The 24,704-nt window shown below is 38.2% G+C and overlaps 1 protein-coding gene across 39 annotated transcripts in view; it reads left to right on the plus strand.

The window, feature by feature from the left end:
* Positions 1 to 24,704, plus strand: part of RIMS2 (regulating synaptic membrane exocytosis 2) — a 357,229-nt gene that overhangs the window by 307,846 nt on the left and 24,679 nt on the right. The gene's annotated exons all lie outside the window — the stretch shown is intronic.

Genomic DNA, 24,704 nt, shown 5'->3' on the forward strand with positions numbered 1-24,704 from the left:
AATTAAACATTAACTCCCTGGTATCATGGAAATAATAGTATATCTTCTACTTAACTAACAGACAAAAGCATATAATGTGGTGTTTCTTTTACAGCAAATAAATTATAGGCAAGTGGATTAAGTCTCATTTATGTTTGAATACTAGGGTTCTTATACACAAAAGTCAAGATGAAAATGTGCAACACAAAAAAATTGAAAGATGCATTATTCCCTGGACCCGGCTGATCTTGATTTTACAAACTATAATGGCGATTTTGGAATTTGAGCCTTATGTAATGATATTATATTGAAATAGTTATTTGATGGTATTCCTTATAACCTAGTTGTAACTCACTATATTTAATATGATTGTTACAAGAATTTTTCATTTTGTGTTTCAAAATGTTATTTTGCATTTTAATATAGAAATAGAAATTTGATTTATGAACATAAAGATCATATTTAAATTATTTTTAATTGCTAATATTTACATATAATTAACTGTTTTAACTGTGTTGTACTAATACGATAAATGTTAGCCTTTGAATTTTTTAATATATTTCTCTGGTAGAACTTAATTTATTGCACTTTTCTCTTTAAAATTTATAAACATCTATAAATCAAAAACTGCTCTAAAAATAAGGTTTATTAATTTTTAAAAATTACGAACCTAAAACAGACAATAATAAGACTACAAGAGAATATGTGGTATTTAAATAATTGATTCCATAATGAATTTAATTGTAGGACATTCAGAAGAAGTCTTTAAATTTTATTAAAATAAATGCTTTAAGGTTTTTGAGCATCGGCATATAAACAGAAATGCAATTTTAAGGTAAAGGCTCGTTTTTCGTTGTTGTTAATACCTGAGAATATTTTTTCCATTGATTTTTTTTTTAGAGAGAGGTAGAGGGAGAGAGACAGAGAGAAACATCAATGGGAGAGAGACACATCAACTGGTTGCCTCCCGAATGCACCCCAACCATGGTCCAGGGAACAAACCTGCGACCAAGGTGTGCACCCTCGGCTGGGAATTGAACCTGAGACCCTTTGGTGCAAGGGCGATGCTCTAACCACTGAGACACACCGGCTAGGATGGGAAAGGCCATTTTTTAATGAAATCTCCATACACTCTGAGTAGGCATACGGAGCTACTCTTTGCTTTTTATTCCATTGAATCCTGTTCCAGTTACCTACTGGGAAGACTTCCAAAGAGACGGTAGCAGGTATTTGCTGGAAATTTAATAAAGCCCTAGCGGAACAGTATAAAACTCTACCAGGAGTAACGGTCGTTCAGTTCTCCAACATATGGAAAAGCCTGAGTGTTGGCTCATTGTCCCCTTGGGCTTTGAAAGAAGCTATTTGGTCTCGAAGACTTTGTAGAATAAAAAACACTAAGGCAGAATTCATCTTTCCTCTCTGATGCTGCTCTAAGTGGACACATTCCTCTAACGTTTTGCTGTTAGGCGAAGTTGTGTGTTTTTTTAACTGACACTCTTATTCACTACCTTATTCGGTGTGTTTGACAACATAACATTATACGGTTACTCAGTAAATATGTATTGGATTTCTACTCTGTGGCCGGCACCAGGGTGCCTCTTAACTGGGATCCCTCCTCGTTTGCTATGAATATGCCAGTGGGAAGGAGGGACAGGCCTGAACAAATGAAGTAATAATTAGTTGCAATTACAAAGCTTGCCTTTGATGGAAAAGTACCAGGTGACTTGAAAGCATAGCATCGGAGATGCTAACCTGGTCGGGCTCATTTTTTCATCCACCCTCGCTCTAGTTGGATACTTTGCACCCAAGAGGGTTGTAACCAATGTTGAGTGGTATAAAACATTGCACGTGGTGTAAGGTGCCTTTCTGTCTTTGTGTTCGGTTGTTGGACGATCTCTATATTTATTCATACAGTCCACAAATAGTTACCCTGTGTTGTCAGTGTGTGTGTGTGTGTGTGTGTGTGTGTGTGTGTGTGTGTGTGTGTGTGTTTCTATTAAAAACAATTGAAAGTCAAATGATCTTTTGAAACGGCATTTAAATTCAACTGAATAGGACCTGAATTTGTATACGAGGTATACACTATGAGGGAGAGTGGCAATAGATTCTAGTTTAACCTCGATGTATGCTTGAAGCTGAAATAGTGGGAAAATGGACCTCGGATACTTTTCTTAGGCATAAAAGTTCGGCACTGACACAAGAATGTGATTTCTGTCGCTTTTAGTCCAAAAAGGTGGGGTTTTTGTTTCTGTTTTTGTTCTGGTATGTGAGGAATTTATTGCTTTTCACTCGAGGCTTCATGATCGCTTAGAAAAGGAGAGCGGGACAAGAGCTAAGAGAGAAGTATGACATGAGGTGGGGAAATTCTGATGAGGAAATTGATGGCGAGGCAACATGTAATGCAGAAGTAGAAGAAAACATAGGAAGATGTAAAGACAAGGAAATAATCGCAGTAAACCACAGAGAACCCCGGGGTGGAGGGTTGTGGGGGGGGGGGGGGGGGTGGCTGTGCTCATAAAGGAGGCCTCTCTGCTTCTGCAAGTTTCAACCAGACCCTCCTTTCCAAAGGAAATATGGCGGCCAGAGGGAGGAGAAGAGCGGCCACCGGCCCTTCTCACAGCCCTTCCGGTCCCATTGATATTGGAAGTAGCTCCGTGCCCTTTTGGGCCTTCTTCCCCCTCTGCCAGACTGAGCTCTTCACTTAACCCGTCGCTTGTAAAATTATCTTACTGGAAACAGCAGTGGGTTAGACTTATATACTTCAATATATTAAAATAGATTTTTTTTTTTAAAAAAAAAGGTTATTTAAGAATCTGTGTTCAATTTGACTTACTCATTTGGAAAGTAAGTACATGTTCAAAAGTCCATTTCTTATTCCTAACTGAAATGGAAAACTGAAGTTCATTTCCTTCCTCAACAAAGTGTAATATTCTAAATCATATAGCACAGTTCACAGTTTTAAAGTTATACCAGGTCTTCTCTTTGAATCACGTTCTGGGGTTTAATTTTCGCTTCCAGTTAAATCTCTTTTGTTTTATATTTTGTAATAATGAAACTGAGTGGTTCACATTCTGTGTATATTTGAATAATCTTTATATATTTAGATATGAATTAGCCTTATTATTCTGAGTTACACATTCTCAACTGTAATAAAATTTGCTCACAGATTCTGGATACTGTAGTATTCCTCTGTTTAAGCCTCTCAATCATATTTAGTATTCCCTGAATGTGTATTTATTTTTATTTTTGTTAACCCTCATCCGAGGATATTTTTATGTACCAAACTCAGGTAAAATTCCATGGCATTTAAATTCCATGCTTAAACTTTTAAGTGGACTATCAAACTAACACTGAACACTTTGATTTTTAAAAACTATTAAAATTTTAAATATTCAATCAATATGATTAACTGTGTTTCCGATAAAGGTTGTTGTGTAGGTACTGTGGACTATTAAAAATTATACAAATTATACAGAAATTCTACAAATCAAACCCATCATGATTATGTCATCTCCTTTCTTTTCCACACCCAAGTACACCTTTGAAGAGCTGCCAAAGATGTGTTACCTGCTAAAATATCCTTGTTTTAGCATAATGAATTTTCAGTACCCTTTAAGCTGCAGTAACAAACACAGAGACTTTTCTATTCACATTTTCAGAAATTGAATCCCCCGAAACCTGTTGAAACTTGTTATTTACAAAGATGGGTTTCCAAGAGCAGAGATACCAGGAGAAACCACAACTAGAGAAAAGTGCAGCATCATTGCTCATAGAAAGCTTTCGCACCTTGCACACATTCTTTCTGTAAAGAAATGCCAGCGTCTGAAGCATCACTGGGCAGCCCCAGTAATTTCTGTAGATCTGGGGCATGGTTTCTAGGGGTGGCCAGTCTCTTGTTTCACTCTAAGAGACAAAGAACGGAGCCAAGCTGCATACTTGTGCATACCTGCACACTCCTCTTTATCCCAGGACAGGGTAAAATCTGTTCGCAAACCAGTCCAGCTTCCCAGGGTGCAAGTCTCCCTCTCTCTTTTCCCTTCCTTCCTTCCTTCCTTCCCTCCCTCCCTCCCTCCCTCTTTCCTGTGTTGTTCTCTCCATCTGAGGCAGGAGTTGTATCAATCTCAAGAGCCCTTGGCCCCATGTTTTATACACTATTCTAGCTTGCTTGCGTCTGTGCTATCTTGCATTGCCCCGGCAACATGTGCTGCCTTACTTTCGGCTTCTTAGCTATTATTGACTCATGACCTTGCCTCTCCAGCTCTCCTGCTCTGGTTTGTTTTCCTGTTCTCCATTCTGAACTCATCCTAAGAACTAAAGTAATTGGCAGATTCCCTGTGCATGTCTCTTCTGGTTGTAATAAGCTGTGAGTCAGGAACCATGCAGAAGGCTTCTCTGATTGGATTGGAGCCTTGCCCGCCTGCGGCCACCATCACTATCACCATTACTGTGGTACCTGCCAGTCTGTTCCTGCTCACCAGTCCTCGCCTGGCTGTCGATCAGAACGGGCATGGTTTCCTTCTCCCAGGCTCTAATTTGGTGCTTTGAATTATTGGTTTATTTATTCTCTCCTTGCTGTGAAATGATAGGCACTTTTCATAGTAACAGTATCTCTGTAGCTATGGAGACACAAAGCAAGCCTTTCCATAATGAAGAAAAGAAAAAAGTATGTAAACATGATATAATTTTCATATTAAGGAAAAATATTAAGCAGAAATAATTGAACGACCATCATTTGACTTCACCAGACTTTCTCTCTAACTACTGTTTAGAAGTTATTTATACTTTAGAATTGATATCTGAACAGCAGAAACAGCACATGGTTTAATATATTACTCCTATTTTATCGTGAGCAACCTTTATAAATATTTACTTACTACAAGCCGTATGGTTATTTGACATAAGGAAGAAATGCAACAAATTCAACCAGTGAATTTATATTGAAATATGTTCTATAAATCAGTCAACAATAATATGTTTAAGTATAATTCACTGTAATTATGATCAATCATATACCGTATTTCATTTGCATCTAAATGAGATAACATTTTTTTTTAAAAAAAAAAAGCTTGAATTGCTTTTCTCACTAGTGGAATAAGATAGGTGGTAATATCATTTCATGAATGTGAAACTGAAGCAAAAATGTTCAGTGGTTTTCTTGAGTACAGTGGTTTTCTTGAGTAATAATGAAGCAAAGAAAAAGCCTAGTTCATTGTTTTAAAACGCGATCACGCTGCCTTTGTAGTAGGAAAATTTATTTTAAATTTATAACTATATTGTATATAGTAGCTATTTTTGTAGGGAGTATGTTAGGATAGCAGATTTATATACCTTATCTGTAATACATTAACTTTTTTTCAGAACTAAGCTGATTCTCTGCTTAATAAGATCTCACAAATAAACGGTCAATTTCTAGCTTTTACTTGTCAACTAAGATGAAGTGCTACTGAGAAATTTTTCTAACATAAATGACCCTAAAGGTAAAATAAACTTAAATGCTTAAAGATGATCTCCTCAAATCAGGTACGCAGGCAAAGAAGGAAGACTCACACACGGGATGTGTAGATAGATATAAGGCAGTGACAGACCGAGGCACAGTGGTAGTTAGCAATAGTGTGTCCATAATGCATTTCTCGTTGGGCCTTGCTTTCTTGATTCTAGGCTTCCGGGAAGACATGTTAGAAACACTAATGATGATGGTGTCTACCACATGGAAGCAGAGGGGGGAAGAGGATGGGCCGGAGTCTGAGGGATTAGACTTTCTATTGCTGCTGTAACAAATTACCACGAGTGTAGAGGCTCAAAACAACCAAATTTATGACCTCACACCCTCTGCAGGTAGAAGTCCCGACGCAGTGTGGCTCAGCTGGTTTTCTGCTTCGCGTCTCACACGGCCAAAAGCAAGGTGTTGGCAGGACTGTGCTCCTTTCTGGCGGCTCTAGGGAGGACTCCTCTTCCCGCCTTCATCTGCTGGCTGGCAGAATTCCATTTCACCCATTTGTGGGACTGAAGGGCAGTCCCCATTTCTTTGCTGGGGCTCATTCGCAGCTTCTAGGCTCATTCCAAAGCCAGCAGTGGCGGTCAAGTCCTCAAGCTTCCAATCTCTCTACCTCTCCTCCCTCCTCATCTAAGTGTATATAGGACTTACCTGTAGAATAGTTTCTGCACGTAGAATAGCTAAAAGGGCATGCTCATTTTTAATTTGGAAAAGTAGTTGCAAATAACCCCCTAAAAGTACTGTGCCATTCATATCCTCTCCAAGAGGTTCTCAGAGAGCTTATTTTGGCCCACTCTTAGCCATATTCGTGTTAATTTCTTTTCATCTTTGCCAGTCTAGTACAGATTTTCACTTTCACTTTATTTAGTACTCGACACTGAATACATTCTTTGATTATTAGTAAGGTTAAGAATATTTCCACCTCTTGCTGGTTTATTAATTATTTTAATTTCTTTTTTCCTGTGTAATACTTGTTTTGCCTGTGCCCATTTTCCTGGTTTTGTGTCATATTTGGTAAAACCTTCCCCTCTCTTATACTATAAAATTTTATTTTTCATTTTGACGTGTGTATGAGGTTTTTATGCATCTGGAATTTCTTTTGTAGATGGTGAAAAGTAGAAATCTAATTTATTTTTTCCAAGTAGATAGTTAGAACGAGGTAATTCATTGAATAACCCAAACTTTATTTATATAAAATCCCATATTTTGCATATTTTAATTGTTTTTATTGTTCTTGGATTTTCTATTCTGTTCTATTGATTTGAGAAGTTGAAACAATACTATCATGTTTTAAATATTAATTTTGTTTTGGTGTTTATTTTACTAACTCATAGGTCAAGACTATCCATATCTTATTCATCTTCAAAATTCTCTTGGCTACACTCATATTTTCTTTTCTTGGAAAACTGTACAATGAAAATTTAGACTAATTTGGGGAGAATTGGCATCTTTATACTATTGATTCATTCTATTCAGACTCATAGGCTGTCTCCATTGATTAGGCTTTCTATGTCCTTCAGTAACATTTTGTAATTTTTTAAAAATATCTTGTGGCTCTGTCACACTTCCTAATTTCTATCACTGTATTTCATTAGTTTCATACTCTTTTACTAATCGTGAATCTAAACAGATTGGTTCAAAAGGAGACCATCCTAATTTTAAAGTACTTAGTGATGTGTGTGTGAGCTTGGACGAACTAAGCACATGACCCTTTCTTGTACATTCAGAACATGAACACACATGTAAAAACAGGACCTGTTTTTGACAGATGTGAAACCACCATTTATTTGTAATAAATAATGACACAATCTTTTTAAAAACAAAACAAAACACCTATTCCTAGGTATTTTGTAACGTATATTACCATTGGAAATACCATCATTTTTCTAATACATTTTCTAAGTGGTTGTTTTTAATATTTATTAAAATTATTGATTTAAACAGTGCTTTAAATCTTGTATGAGGCCACCTTACTGATCAATTCTAATACTGTTTCTCATTAATTCTACTTAGTTTTCCCTTTAGATTTTCTACATACAAACTTGGATCTTCTGAAAATAATTTCCTCTCTTCCTGCAAGGTGCTTTCAAGGTGCCTCAGCTCAGATCCATCACAGATTAATTGGATCAGTGACTTGAGATACATTCTGAAATGATGTTTCACTTATTCTCTACTACTTTAGAAAAAGGATCAGTATGACTCTCTGCTTTTCTTTTTAAAGGGATGGAGGAGAAGCAGTGATTTTTTTTTTTCTTTTCCCAACCCAAAATAGGCATTATATAAGTCATGTTGTCAAATGAGAAAGTAAAATTGTTTTCACTTGTACTGTATCCTCTGTAGTTCTTTGAAGCATAAACTTTAATCTATGATTCATTGCTTTTTAAGGTCATGGTACTATTTAATGTATTTATATGACATTGGGTCTTTGGCCAGTCTGAGATCTATTTCCAGCTATCAATATTTTCAAAAGCATGAAGAAGTAAATTTTTTAAATGAATTAACAAAGTGACAGGAACAAGGACAAAGTGATCAGAAGCAATATTTATTAAGGGCTTCTATGCCTGTTGCATTCTAACTTTTCTCATTTAAATGTGTTTCTGGTTAAAAATGGACACTATCAGACATCATAAAAATGAAATTTTTTTTCATCTAAAGTAACATTTCCCAAAGTGTATCCTATAGATCTTCAGATGCCAACAGATAATAAATAGAAAACTGATGTTTTGTGGACAAATGAGTATAGAAAATGTGGGCAAACACTTTTAATATGTGAGTTTTAGAAATTGCAAGACTTTATAAAGTCGTTTGTTATGTTTATGTGCTTTGTGACTTTTCAAAAGAAAGATACAATCTGTAATGTCTCCATGAGTCATTTTGACCGAGTAATTTTGGTCTGTGAAGCATATCTTAGAGTGAATATGTTTTGGAATACTTTGGAAAACACCTAAACATCTTCAAATATAAATTGTAGCATGTGCTTTTAAGAAAACGTAGAGTCAGAAGAAGTAGACAAAACGCTTTTCTCTGATTATTCAGTTGTATATCTCATTGATACCTAGTTGCTTATCTGTAGTTGCATTTTTCATTAAGTGGGTTGACTAAGAACCAAAATGGTCTTCCTCACTGTTTTAAGTATCTCTGATCCATCCTTTAACTGAGTCACGAAGACACCATTCAGAACTAGCTGGGTGGTAGTGAGGTGAGAGGTGTGGTAGGAAGAGGAGAGATGCAATGAGAGAGAAGAGGAGTTGGGGGGCAATAAAGGTGCAGTGATCTAGCCAGAGATGAATTGCTTTAATATAAGTGATACCTATGGCAAATACACTTCTCAAGTGCGAAGACTTTCTCTTTTCTACAGACTATTATTTCTTTTTTATGTATGTTTTAATTGATTTTTTTAGAGGGGGGTGGAGAAGAAGAGAGAGAGAGACATCAGTGTGAAAGAGAAATATCCATTGGCTGCCTTCTGCACACCCCCTACTGGGCATTGAGCCCGCAACCCGAACATGTGCCCTGACTGGGAATCAAACCGAGATCCTTTGGTGCACAGGATGATGCTCAACCAACTGAGCCACACCAGCCAGGGCTTAAATAATTATTCTTAACGTGTCTACACTTAACTTTGTGTGATCGTAGGTTAAGAACTTGTAGAGAGAGAACACCATTTGTTATAACGCTCTTACCTGCCTCATGACATCTGAAACAGTATTTTTATTGGATAGCGTGAAACATGATGAAAACTCTCACTGACTGTAGTCTCAAGTCTCTGCGATTTCTCTTTTAATCTCTGTGTTGGGAAGTGTTTCCAAATAAATCAATGTATAGTGGTTATTAGTAGTTGCTATTGAATGACTTTTTATTTTATTTTATTTTATTTTGGTTAATCCTAAAAGATTCAGTAAAAATTTAAATAATGTGATAAATTTCTATAAATCCTTATTTAATCAAAGATTGATTTGTGGAAGTAATAAAATTAACTGAGACTTAACTACCTCCTTTGAAAAGTACTGTGTTTAGGAACTCTCTTAACATATATGTACACATATACATATCATACTAAGAAGTCAGATTTTAGCAAAAGTATATGGTAGGGAAGAAATAAACAAAACTCATGGTCTGTGGAAGAGGTTTTTTTTTGTTGTTTTTTTTACTGCTGTTATTTTTGTGTATACTAATAGTACTAGTTACATCTGTTCTGACTGGTGAGTTGTAAAATATTTTAAGTGTGAATCCTGGTTTGTGTGAAGTATAATTGCCTTATTTGTATCTTTTTATATGTACGAATAAATGAAAATGTGTTTAAATTTATTTAGTTCCATTTACATGTCATGCCAGGAACCTAATTACAACTCAATAACCCCTGAAAATAAAGCATAAAATCTTGCTTTAGTAATTAATTACATTTCATAGTAAACAAAATTAATTTGTTAAAACTTCTATGGTTTTTCTTCCTGGTAATAGTGGGTTGCGTATATATTTTTAATTATCCCCGATCTCTGTAACCTTTCAAAGCTGTCGTTTTGTCTTCATTTCTTTTCTGGTTAGAATGAAGAGCGATTCAACATGACTAAATGATACATAGGTGTTGTTTCCACAGGGCCAAAAGCCAATCATTCTAGATTTGCCCAGATCAGTGTGATCTGTAGCCCAAAGTCCTGGCAAAATTCACCAATGCAAATAGTAAGCCTTATACTAAAAACGTGCCTTTGACTGTGGAAATATAAGTAGGAATTGAAGAGATTTGTCACTTCAACTTGAAATGATATAGTCAACATCTAAAGGTTCAAGTCTTTCGTTTTCTTCCTCACTAAATATCTTCTTATAATTATTTCTACCACTCTTTTTTTTTTTTTTTAGTTTTCAATTACAGTTTACATTCAGTATTATTTTTGTATTAGTTTTAAGTGTACAGCATAACGGCTGGACAATCTTATACTTACAAAGTGACTTCCGGTACCCACCTGGCACCATACATAGTTATTCCAGTCTTATTGACTGTATTTCCTATACTGTACTTCATATCCCGTGACTGTTTTTATAACTACTCATTTGTACTGCTTAACCCCTTCATCTTTTTCACCCAGTCCCCCAAGCACCTTCCCCTCTGGCAACCATCCGTCTGTTCTCTGTATCTATGAGTCTGTTTCTGTTTACAGGCATCTGACTTCTAGCATTGCCAGGGTAGGGAGTAGGGGTGAGGAAAAAGTAGGGGAGAATCAGTAATTCCCTTTGTCTATAGGGCTGACCATCAAGGTTACTCCATTCTCAGAATTCCAAGGACCCTTCGTGGCATGTGTAAGCCTGTGGCCTTAATGCCTTCCACCACCTTCATCTTCTTGTTCTTCTAGGCCTTACGTACTCATGGTCTGCTGGTTTGCAGTGCAGAAGGCTTCTCCATGTGAGGCCAGATTGTGTTCCTGCCCCGTACTAGAGAGTATTTGATATTCCATCTCCTCGGCCTTTTACCTATTCCAGGATCAAGTCAGGATCCAAGAAAGCCCAGCAGGGCTCCAGCCTTCTGCTGGTGTTCCCAAAGTTTAGGAAAGGATATTATTCAAAGGGGAAAGAATATCTCGAAGGAAAATAAAAGAAAGAACGTATTTCCACGGGGAGGTCTGGGGAAAGAAAAGGATGGGAAGAAATAGCATTGGCAGACTGAGCCATGGAACAAAACCATAATACTCGTCTCAAGTCTCAAGTTAGAGGATTTTAATACTCTTTCTCCGAGGAAATCAAAGGGTTGCCTTTGGAGAGAAAGGCGATCTGTGTAAAAGTTATTATATGATTCTTACCTTTTCCTTCACAGGCTTAATGAGGCAAACTTTTTGCAGAAATGTAAGTGTGGAAAATATATGTTCTTGTAAATTCCAAAAGAATTCATGCAGGCACTTTGTCATCTTCTCTGTGCGAATTTCTATTCAGTGCTTATAGTATGAGCAATATAATAATGACACTCTATAGTGTGTTTAAGAATAAATCTCAAGGAACCTCGTGATGCGACAGCTCAATAGTTTCCCGCTGTGGTGAAATGTCAATGCCGAGTTCAAAGAGGCTAGAAAATAAATGTGTAGGAGAAACCGAACCATTTCAAAGCTGGAGTCTTTTATTCTGTCACCATGCTCACATCTAGCATAGAAATGTGACTATTTTTATTTAGATTGTGTACCTACTTGCAAACTAAATCTCTTGCTTTTAACATTAAAAGTAACATGTTGAGTAGTTCTTAAAGTTTTCTTTGGAGGCATGAAATCCATTTGTTTGGCTGAAGGTGTTTTTATTGAATTATTGTAAATGACTTTGTCAATAATTAAGGAAGTAAATGTAACCGTATTTTAAGTATATTATTTATTGTTTAGGAATCGTGGAATTTTTTTTTCAACATATTTTATTGATATTTTTACAGAGAGGAAGGGAGAGAGATAGAGAGTTAGAAACATCAATGAGAGAGAAACATCGATCAGCTGCCTCCTGCACACCCCCTACTGGGGATGTGCCCGCAGCCAAAGTACATGCCCTTGATCGGGATCGAACCCGAGACCCCTCAGTCCGAAGGCCGATGTTCTGTCCACTTAGCAAAACTGGCCAGGGCGGAATCGTGGGATTTTGTAGAAGTAAGACCAGCCAGGCTCTTTAAGCCTTAACTTTGGTAAAATTTACCGGGCTTAATACAAAACGCTTCTCTTCACAGTGAACACCTTCCAACATCACATGTACTTCTTTGTCGGAAGTTCTTATTACTAGGCATTGAAATGATACAGAAAGGTTTATTTTAAAAAAAACAACACACATTTTTATTGTGATACAATTAAATCAGAGTGATCCAATTAGATCAAAGTGATCCAATTAAATCAAAGTGACCCAATTAAATCAAGGTAACCAATAAAATCAAGGTGATCCAATTAATTCAAGGTGATCCAATTAAATCAAATTTAGTCAATTCTAGTAAATCTAGTTGATGATGTACATTGCTCCACTCCAATCTGAAACAGTGCCTGGGACACGCCAGGTTTGCAATAAGTATCTGTTGAAAAAAATCCAAATTGCCACATATTTCACAGCTTGTCAGACCCTAAACAAACAGTAACAGCCAGCATGCTGTACGTCTCCACAGCAGTACATTCAAAGAGTCGTAAGTAAGTAAATTCTAATTACTTTCTAGTTCTTAACTTTTTTCTCCTAATGAAATGCTTTTACTAAACACATGGATGTACCCAGATTTAATTAAAGCTTTAAAAAAAATAGTGCAGAAAATCAACTGTTTCTGCAAGCCCAGGCTTTAGATAAAATTTCATCACTTTCCCCCACCAAAAAAGTACACCATAATTGTGCTCATTCTTATTTTCATGAGTAAGCAATGTGTATTCTTTGGATTTTAAAAACGAATTATGCATTTCAGAACTGATCGTTAGGGTATACAGTTGAAAACTGTAAGCTTCTAAAGAACAGGGATCCAGAACAAAATGTGCTCAGTTAAGCAAAAAAAATTAGTCATTACCAATGCCCTCCTAGATTTGATAATTATGTCCTAAATTAAGAGAGCTAATCATAAGTTAGGGGCCATCTCAGATTCAGTATTGAACTCTACATACACAATGGTCAGGACTTAGTTATTCAATCTCAAATGGTGTGTTTTAGGGTATGAATTTTGGCAACATTGGTTTTCTGATTTGTTTTTGTGGGTTTTTTTTTTTTTAATCCTCACCTGAGATTATTTTTTATTTTTTCCATTGGTTTTTAGAGAGAGTGGAAGAGAGGGGGAGAGACAGAGAGAAACATCCATGTAAATCAAATCCATCACACCACCAATGAGAGAATCCTGTGTTTAACTCTAGATCTACTGGATTCCAGAACCTGAGCACCTAACTACTACGCATACTACCACGGAAGTGGTCTTTATCTTTGGTTGACTTGGTGCTATTTGTGTCCAGCCAACAGCTCTAGGTTTTTTCTCTCTAGATGCTGTGTCCAAAATAAATAAGACGACGTTCTATTCCTAAGGCTTGAGTCTCGTTCTCTCTGCTCTTTCACCCTTGGCAACTTAATCACTGCAAAAATGTCTCTTGAAGTCTTCCCCAGTGACTTTATAATCTGAGTTCCCACACGAAATCCTCGTGCAGGCTCTTGTTGACTGCTTTTCATCTCATCCTGATGACAAGTAGGCCTGTGGATGGCTTCACAACCTATTCGCCTTTCCTTCAGAGACCAAGTAAGTCTTTTCTTCTCCTTGTGAAAGTACAAGTGCGCACGACTAATAGGACATTTCTTTCATCTTTCATCTTTTTTTTAAAATTAATTTATTTATTTATTTTTAAATGAATCTTTATTGTTCAGATTACAATTGTTTCTCCTTTTTTCCCACACATCTCCCCACCACCCAGTTCCTACCCCCCCCTTCCCTTACCTCCCCCCCCCGCTGTCCTTATCCATAGGTGTATGATTTTTGTCCAGTCTCTTCCCATACTCCCCACACAGACACCCCTTTCCCCCTGAGAATTATCAATCCACTCCCATTCTATGCCAGATTCTATTAAGTTCACCAGTTTATTCTGTTCCTCAGATTTTTAATTCACTTGACTTTTAGATTCACTTGTTGATAGATATGTATTTGTTGTTCAAAATTTTTATCTTTCTTCTTCTTTTTCCTCTTTTTAAAGAATACCTTTCAGCATTTCATATAATGCTGGTTTGGTGGTGATGAACTCCTTTAGCTTTTTCTTATCTGTGAAGCTCTTTATCTGCCCTTCAATTCTGAATGATAACTTTGTTGGGTAGAGTAGTCTTGGTTGTAGGTTCCTGCTATTCATCACTTTGAATATTTCTTGCCACTCCCGTCTGGCCTGCATGGTTTCTGTTGAGAAATTAGCTGATAATTGTATGGGAGCTCCCTTGTAGGTAACTAACTGTTTTTCTCTTGCTGCTTGTAAGATTCTCTCTTTGTCTTTTGCTCTTGGCATTTTAATTATGATGTGTCTTGGTGTGGTCCTCTTTGGATTCCTTTTGTCTGGGGTTCTGTGCGCTTCCTGGACTTGTAAGTCTATTTCTTTCATCAGGTGGGGGAAGTTTTCGTTCATTATTTCTTCAAATAGGTTTTCAGCATCTTGCTCTCTCTCTTCTTCTGGTACCCCCATAATTCTGATGTTGGTTCGCTTGAAGTTGTCCCAGAGGCTTCTTACACTATCTTCAACTTTCTGAATTCTCTTCTCTTCATGCTTCTCTGGAGGAGTGTCCTTGGCCTCTTTGTATTCCAAATCTTTGAGTTGATTCTTGCAATCCTCTAGTCTGCTTTTGGGTCTCTGTATAATATTTTTTATCTCAGTCAGTGTATGTTTAATTTCTAGTTGGTCCTCATTGAATTTATCGGCCTTTTCCATGAAATTCTTGAAAAACCTTATAACCATGGTTTTGAACTCTATGTCCAGTCGCTTGTTCTCCTCAATTTCTTTGGTTTGTGATCTGTTTCCTTGCCTTCTCATATTCTCTGCTTCCCTAAGTTGGTAGGGTAGTTTTGTGTACTAGGTGTCCTATTGGTTCAACGGGTCAGCCTCCCAGTTACTTGAGGTGGACACTCTTGGTGTACCCTTGTGTACTGTGTGTCCCCCAGCAGGAGCTACAGCAAGGGCTAGTTTTCTCCTCCTTTGCTTGGGCGGTTTTGGAGCAGTCTGACTGGAGCTGCAGTTAATTTGGTTGAGCTGCTCCAGAACAGGCCATTTATATGCAAAAGCCGCTGTGTGGAGCCTGGGCGGGTTTGTAGAATGTGTGGGGCGGGGTCTCAGGGCGGGGCGGGGTCTCAGGGTGTCACTAGGCTGGGTCATGGCCAACGGCGATGGCTGCCATCAGCCGTCTCTGCCTTTCCACTTTTCCAAGTCCCTGTGGCCTGTGCTCCAGCGCAGTAAACAATGATTGCTGGGCGCACCTCTGCAAAAAAGTCACTCTCACTTTCCGACCCGATGGCCGAGAGTCCAGCTTCTCCCCGTAGGTGCCTGGGTCCCCCGAGTGTCCCCAGAAACTGGATTTCAGAGTGATCGGGAGCTTGTCTCCCTGCGGGTTGAAGAAAAGCCGCGCACCCAGCCGCCCGCTGCCGGCCCGATTCGCGTGCCTCCGTACCTCAGCTCTTCAGCGATTGTGCTCCTTTCTCTTCTTAGTTGTAAATCTTCCACTCAGCCAGCTTTCCCGTGGTTCTGGGTGGTAGACGTTTTTGTCTTTTAGTTGTATTTTTGAAATTGTTGTGTGAGGCAGCAGATTAGTTGTTTAACTATGCCGCCATCTTTCATCTTTTTCTTTCTTTTGCTCCTGAATTCTACTGGTACCTTTTTAAAAACATAACCACTTCAGTCAGCCTGGTTTTCAAACCTCCCTGTCTTGGGCTTGCTCACCATTGATCAATTCTCTGATCACTGGCGTGAACATGTTTTCCTGTGCTCAGTTTGACTTGACTTTGGGGCATCACCCTTCACACTCATTCTTGCCAATCCATGTGTTCTGCTGGAATTGGCCTGCCCCTGATGCTAGCGTGGACACTGCTCCAATCATAGTAGTTGGATCAAGATGAGCATGTGATTGATGATGAGCCAATCAGATCCTTTAAGGAGACTTGTGCTATTCAGCAAGCTTCACTCTCTCCTGAGAGTGTAGGATCTAAGGATGATATAAGCCTGAAACTGCTGGTGGCCATATTTTCCTCAAGTAGAAAGAACCTTGAGAATGGAGTCTGCACAGAAAATGCAGTATCGAAAATGGAGAGACACAGATTCCCGACACCATGGTTTAACGCCTGCATCAAACTATCCCTAGCCCTGGCCAGTGTGGCTCAGTTGGTTGAACGTGCACCAAAAGGTCACTGATTCAATTCCCAGTCAGGGCATATGCCCAGGTTGCAGGCTTACTCCCCAGTCAGGGTGAGTGTGGGAGGCAGTCGATAGATGTTTCTCTCTTACATCTCTGTTTCTCTCTCTCTCTCTCTCTCTCTCTCTCTCTCTCTCTCTCTCTCTCTCTCTCTCTCTCCCTCCCTCTCTCTCTCCCCTCTCCTCCCTCTCCCTTCTTCTCTTTCTAAATCAACAAATACATTAAAAAAAAACACATGCTTAAAGTCACCTCAATCTTTGAGCATCTGTTATCAGGAGAAAGAGAACACCCATTCTTCATTAAGTATAAATAGTATATAGACGGGTGTTAAGGAAGGAGGCAGATATAAAAACAGGAAGTTTCAGACCTTGCCCTGAGCTGGCCTGAGGGGTTCCGTGAAAGTTCTTCAGGGGACACCATGGAAACTTCAAAGCAAGAAAGAATAGCTCTGTATCTGAAATAATATTTCTGAAGAAAGGCTCTGTTGCTAACAAAAGCAAACAAAAGTCCTTTGAAAAGCATCGACACAACATTCATGTTAATTTTTCTAGAAGCCCATCATCTTCTATTGCTCTTCACCTACTTTGTCTATATTTTTGCCTCCAACTACATTTCATTTTTCTTTTTTCCATTTTCCCTCTCGGGGCTCCATGTACTCTTCTCTCCTCTCTCATGGGAGTCAGCTAATTCAGATGTTCAACAAAATTCAAATTCAGCAAATATTTGTTGAGTGCAAGGTAGAGCTACGTGCTGTATTTTGTAACATTCATGAATTCTCTGAACTCCCTGAGAGGTGGGTAGCTAGTTATATTTGTGTTTAGTGAATAAGGTAAAGGGATCATCCCAAAGGTCACTGGGCAAATGGTTCATAGAGCTGAAAATACAGTGTCCACCCTAGTCAGGTGTAATGCAAAGAGCCTGCAGTTTGGGGACAGACAGGCTTGGATTTGTGTCCTGATTGGTCACTTTATTTTTGGAACTTGAGCAAGTTATTCAACTTCCCCGAGCCTCAGTTCTCTACCCATAAGATGTAATACTCTACCTTACAATGACATGTGTGGATTATATTAAATAATGTGTTAAACACATTAGCAAAAAGTTGGCTCAGGAACCATTAGTTTCCTTCCACTCTACCAGGAAATACCTGTGTTCCTCTATCCAAGAGGATTTGTACATAAAAGTGGTCTCTGTTACATGTTAACTCCCTTTAAGTACTGTTTTCCATTTAGATGCTCATACATGTAGAACATATTGTGCTATAAGTCGTAATATTTAGTCATTTTATTATTGACTAGAGGCCTGGTGCATGAAATCCGTGCATGGGTAGGGTCCCTAGGCCTGACCAGCAATCAGGGCCAATCTGTGGGGTGACCGGCAGGGAGATCAGGGGGCCCCCGCTGGCACCCGCCTTGGCTGGCCTGGGGCCTGCAGGCTGGGGGAAGCTCCTGCGTTGAGCATCTGCCCCCTGGTGGTCAGTGTGCATCATAGCGAATGGTCGTTCTGCCATTCGGTAGATTTGCATATTAGACTTTTATTACATAGGATAGGACTCTTGTTGGCCAGTAGAGAACAAAGGCCCATTACTGTGGATTCTCAACTCGAAGACTCATAATAGAAAAGAACATCAAATTATTTTTTAAATTCTATTCAAGAAAGAGGAAGAGAGGAAGACTTGCAGACTTTCAACAAATTGCAACTTCTCTCTAGTCATCTGTATCTGGAGAGAATTCTCTTTACAACAATTAGATAATTAGGCCTAATGTACACTAGGCACTGCTCTAGAGGCTGGAGATACAGTGTGAACAAGGTGGACCATGTGGGGAGGAGAGAGATGGAGACTGATGACCCATTCATCCTGTCCCCCACCCTTTATGGCCCTATGCTTGCTGCATTCAATCAAGTCAAATCAATCAAATCAGTTTAAATTTAATTAACTGGATTAAAATAGATTGATTAGATTAAATCAAACCCTGAGGTAAAGTTTTAATCCTAGCATAAGAATCAATTTTTGAAATAATTTTAAGAGCATAATTAAGTGTATGTACTTTGTCTTTTTTTAAATATTTGACATAGGTTTAGGATCATAAGTGCATACTTAGAATTTTAAATTGTTAGGTAGATCAGTACTCCCAACACTCATTTAGTAATAACACTTAGGGTTTCTGTATTATTCCAGAACTGTCACGTTAATTCCCAAAATAGTCTCAAAATAAGCTTTCATTCATTTCAATTTGATGTCTAGGAGAAGGAGATGGTCATGAAAGCAAGTGAACAATTAAGGAATAGAAAGAACTCAACATCACAGGTTTAAATGAAGATATTGAATTAAGACATTTTAGAAATATAAGAGTTTACACATTTCTATTATATTTAATTAAGTGGCTAAAAAATGACATAGTTAATTCTTATGTAGTCAGTGCTTTAAAAATTATCTAGACTTCTAGTACTGAACACTGCAGGTGATAAAAGTGAGAAACATTTTGATTTGCTTCCTAATAAGTTGGAGGTATGAAAGATGTGTTCACAACATCATTTACTTTGTTGAATTGGATAAGCCATAATTGCATTTTGTAGAGCATTTTAAATATCAAAAAATGTAATCTATGAGTAATGATTTAGAATGCTAATGAAGAAAAATCAATTCCAAAAGCCACAATCCACAGTAATAGTAGTCAGATGATTCATTCACATTCACCATGGAAGCTGGTATTAGCAGTTTTCATTTTAAAATAGTTTCTTTTAACGAATAATGAAATAAGAATTAAAGTATGCCAGTGGTAATAAGCAGCTCCTTTATCAGAATTTATTCAGATAAAATAGTGTCTTTAGAAGCAAAGCAGCAAACTAAGACCTATTGTGGTAGGCCCTGGAAATCCTAATAATGTCATCAAAAAATAAAATTTCTGCCCTTGAGAAACTTAAGTCTTATGTATATTAAAATGTATTGACAAGTGTGTTTTTTAAGAGACTATCTTTAGAGATAATTCACCTTTCTTTAAACTGGAAGAATAATACCCACCATTGGTATAGAAACACCAGTTTTTAAAACAGCAGAATTAGAAAATGCCACTCGATTTATGGATAATCACTTTAAACCTAAACTCTTAGAATAGAGACATGGTTTTTTGAGACAGCAAAGTTGTATAAGATGTTGTAAAATGTAGAATAGATCTAAATAATGCTAAGCAACTTACTTAAATTTTCACCAAAGTGACCGATGAAAGCTTTTGAAAGCAATGTAAAGCTGAAGACCTCAGGAGACTTAGTTCCTCTCAAAGCACGTGACATGACAGTACTTTACTGGGGCTGCCATAATAAAATGCTGCAGACGGTGGCTTTAACAGCAGACGTTTATTCTCTCACAGCTTTGGGGGCTGGAAGCTCTCTCCCCCTGACATAGACGGCCAGCCGCGTGCTGCCCACTCACAAGGTCCTTTCTCCGTGCACTGCACATCCCTGGTATCTTTTTTTGTGTCCAGATTTCTTCTCATCAGGACACCAACCACAGTGGATTAGGGTCCCCTCCTAACAGCCTCATTTTAACTAAATCACCTTCTCTCCAAATACACCTACTAGGGCTTGGGGCTTCAACATATGAATTTTAAGGGAACACGGTTCAACCATCATACCTACAAAGTGGTCATAAATAAGATAATGCATCACAATAAGTTTTCTCCAGTTTATTAGGAACAACTAAGGGCTGAGATGTAAAGAAGAGTGTCTCCACTTTAAGACTTCATGACCCTGGATGAGCAGGAGCCTGGGAGGCACCTTTCCCAAGTGTTTAGAAGTGTGACTGATTGTCTTCAGGTGAAGTTGTACCTGTGGACAGAGATTATACCAGTACCTTCTGAAGACATGTTCAAACTTCAGGATATTGTCATTCTCCCCAATCCCCCAAGTCCAAAATGATTTACCAGGTCTAGAAACTAAGAAACATTGATAGTAACAGCAACTCAATAGAGTTGTCAAGTTCTATTACAGGAGACAAATTAATTTTTGGATTTAAAAAAATGGCATACATTTTTAATACCACAAATTTTAATATATAGTGTATGGCTGTTGTTATATACAGAAAAGAATTATGTTAGAAAAAAATATGTTAAAGGGCCGAAACCGGTTTGGCTCAGTGGATAGCGTCGGCCTGCAGACTCAAGGGTCCCAGGTTCGATTCTGGTCAAGGGTATGTACCTTGGTTGTGGGCACATCCCCAGTAGGGGGTGTGCAAGAGGCAGCTGATCGATGTTTCTAACTCTCTATCCCTCTCTCTTCCTCTCTGTAAAAAATCAATAAAATATATATTTTTAAAAATATATATATATGTTAAAGGGACTTTGAAAGAGTACATTTATTAAACTGTTAGTTATATCATTTCTTGTATATATACTAGAGGCCCAGTGCATGAAATTCATGCATGGGTGAGGTCCCTAGGCCTAGCCAGCATTCACGGCCTATTATGGCCAGGCCGGCCGGGGCCTGCCGGCTGCCAGCTGCCAGACAGGGCCTGCCGGATGCGGGGAGGAACCGCGGGAGGTTGGCTGTGGGAGTGCACTGACTACCAGGGGACAGCTCCTGCGTTCAGCATCTGCCCCCTGGTGGTCAGTGCACGTCATAGCGACTGGTCATTCCAGTTGTTCTGGTCGTTCGGTCATAATGGTCACTTAAGCTTTTCTATATATAGATAGATTAAGGCTGACATGCAGAAACCTATTTAAATGATCAGACAAACTAAGTTAAGAGAGCAACTTAGGACTGAAAAATGCATTGAATTTTCGACACAAGTTTTAAAAGTTACTTTTTTATGCAAGTAGAAACTGTACTTTTCATTTTAATTATGCTAAGTGAAATAATTAAAGCAATTAATCCATTAGAAATTACTTCTGAAGCATTTAAACATTTAAATTTTTGCTTTGGTGACTTGTACAAAGAATGGTTACAGCTACTTCTCAGTTGAATAAGGGAAGAGGCAAAGCCAAGTTTGAATATTTTAAATTGACACTTACTACACCTACAAAGTGGCTCTACAGTCAATACCACAAGTAGTTGAGGCAGATGGACCCTTTGCCTTCCATTCCACCCACATGAAAATGCTAGATTCAATAGAGCAAAATCGGGGACATAAATTTATCCTGAGTCCATCTAGTCACTTGAATGAAATAAAAGCTGTGAGCAGTTATTCACAAATGGACTTACATAGACACAAAGAAATTAACCAAAGAATTTATATGCATGTATGCATAGCCCATAGACACAGACAATAGTGTGGTGAAGGCCAGGGTGGGGCAGAGTCTTGGTAGAAGAGGGTGGGGGGAGGGAAATAGGTGATATCTGTAATACTGTTAACAATAAAATATATATACAATAAATATAAATATACCATACAGTATCCTATATAGTGAACCTGTCTAGATATACATCATTAGGGGGAAATTCAGAACTTTGTAAATGCATGTTACATTTTAATTATCTTTGTAACTTTCACATTATAATCATGAAGAATGAAATCTAGGTGATAAAAGTATGCCCTAAAAGTGGAATTAATGAGCTTGAGGTGGCTGCTTTGTCAAGCTTGACTTAATCATGAACCTTTCTTGCCTGACACGATCCTGTTACATTAATGTGTAATATTTGTGTGTGGTGTTCTCCCTCGGCCTCCGAGGAGTGTTGCAGAGGCTGGTGTTAAATTTCTATGGACAGTATTGGTGAAACTTGAATGTATTGAAAATGTGTGCGCAGATAGCTCTCTGACATACAAATGTCTGACGGAAACTTGGCCTCAGCCTCTCAATCCTTCGCCTCTGGAACACCTGGTTTTAAAAAAAACCACTGGGCCTTTTTGTCAAATCTGGGTTCGGTTTTAGAGGAAAGAGAGAAGCTGGGACAAAGCTGGGACTCGGGAGAACTGAGCCAGGAAAGATTCTCAGGAGAGGTTTGTTTTTAACGTGAGAAAGTCTACCAGTTCCAGATTATTTTTAGGTGTCACTTTTAACACTCCTAGAAATTTCACCAATTAGTTAAAGGATATTATTGTCTGAAAATGAAACTATCTCTGAAAGACAAATTTATTCCACCAGTTTATTTTCACCCTAAAACCGGCCTGGTATTAGCAATGCTCCCAGAGTACAAGCTTTAATTGGAGGTGGGAGGACGTGCAGCTGATGACTTGGAATTTCTGAGCTTCGTAGTCACTATTAAATGAGATAGTTTCACAACAACTATAAGGTCATTGCTATTATTACCTCCCATTTATGGATGAGAAAGCTAACTGATCCATCGGGGGTTGAAGTCATTGCCCAAAGTCACATAGCGAGGAAGTAGAGGGGCTGGGATATATGCTCCAGCCTGTCTAATTTCAGAGTTCACACCACTAACCACTGTGCCTTCCCAGCTCCTCAGGAAGAGTAAGTCAGCCTCTGACCAGGCTGTATGGAGGTGCCCACGGAGTAAGGAGGCCAAACTTCCTGTCCCTCACCAGGGGGGATGGAAATTGGGGACTGTCTTAATGCTGTTTGTGAAAAAGCAGAAAGTTAAAAGCTGCAAACTCCTAATGCTGGGAGGGGCCCAGTGACCTTCTTTGCAGAGACAAATCAAGGGGCAGAGAGAGTAAATGATTTGCCTATAACCACATATCTGTTAAAGAGATATCTAGTTAATGATACTCTAAGATAAGAACAGGCATACATGGCCCTGGCAGGTTTGGCTCAGTGGATAGAGCCAACGTTGGCCCACAGACTGAAGGCTCTCGGGTTCAATTCAGGTCAAGGGCACATACCTCAGTTGCAGGCTCCATACCTGCCCCTGGTCAGCAGGGAAGCATGTGGGAGTCAACCAGTCGATGTGTCTCTCTCACATCTCTCTCTGTCTCTCCTCTTCCCTTCCACTCTCTCTAAAAATCAATGGGAAAATATCCTCAGGTGAGGATTTAAAAACACACACACAAACATATGAACTTGAAATGTTTGCAAGGGTCTGATGAAGGCTCTCTGTCAGTTTCTCTGGTTTGAAGAGGAATAAAAGCTGGGCTGACCATTTTCACTAGACCCAGCCAGCCCATCTTCTCCTCATGCATAACCAAGGTCTCTGGCCAGCTGCAGAGCTAGCAAACAGGAACGGGCAGGTTTTATTGGAGGGAACATGAAAGGTAAAATAAAACTTTAAATTACAAGATCCAGTCTAGTGTATTCCTAACAGTTATGTAGGTGTAACCTGATAATATAGTAATAATATTTAAAATTTAAATTATTTAGTATTACTCCATGAGGGCAGCAATATTTGTTCATTTTTGTTCACTGTTATATCCCCAGTAACTAGAATAGTGTCCGGCATGTGGTAGGCACTCAACATATACTTATTGAATTAATATGCATCATTTTTCTTATCTGTAAAATGAGAAGTAGCTACTTTATAGGGTGTTAGGAAGATTGAATGAGGCAAAGTATATGCAGACTATAACATTAGCTATTATCATCATCAGTGTTTTACGTAAAGGGCCATAAATAATATTAGAGTTCAAATATTCTTTCCTGGCATTGTCTAGCTCTTCTGCTTTTAGGATTCATGACTTCGACCTTTAGAGATTTTCCCCTTCATTCCTCAGTCAAATCTTACCACTGTTTTTTAGCCTAATCAAGAAATTATTTTGCTTACTTCCATTGACATTTTTTTGGGGGTTATAAGATAAAGGCAAAAATTATAATAAATCTCATTACAAAAATAATCATTCAATTTTTCTTTTTGATCTTCTCATACCCTAAACATCTTTTGACTTTGTCAACCTTTGTGAAAGTGTGGGTTTAAAACCGCTAAGGAGTAATATCTGCTGTGTAGACAGCAAAAATACTTTCGAAAACGGAATTCACAAAAGCTTTCAGTTTATTTACACCATATTGACATTAATCTGGGGGTGTGAGAAAAGATTGTATATTTTGCATTTCATATTCAAGTCAGGGGTGATTGCCCAAGACTAGTAAATACTTTTAGCAATTTGAAGTCAGTATTAAAATGTTGACTATGTGGGTTTTATCTCTCATGACTTAAATGCAAAGATACTTTGTAACAGCAAAAATATGTAAATTTGGGGATTCTGAGACTTGGTTTTGATAACACAAAATATACCCACAAATATTTTTACTTAGCATAGAATTATTTACCGCAAAGAGGAATAGTCCAAAGTGGCAAAGGTAATTGACATCATTGTGAAGATTGAGGTAGAGACAATACCCATATTATCGAGAATATGAATATATATATGTGTGTGTGTGTGTGTGTGTGTGTGTGTGTGTGTGTGTATGTATGTATATATATATATATATGTGTTTGTGTGTGTGTATATATATATATACATATATATATCAAAAATGTATATCAAGAGGAAGAAGTCTGCTCAGTC

The sequence above is a fragment of the Eptesicus fuscus genome, chromosome 19 (assembly GCF_027574615.1).
Source record: "Eptesicus fuscus isolate TK198812 chromosome 19, DD_ASM_mEF_20220401, whole genome shotgun sequence".
Taxonomy (NCBI): Eukaryota; Metazoa; Chordata; class Mammalia; order Chiroptera; family Vespertilionidae; genus Eptesicus; species Eptesicus fuscus.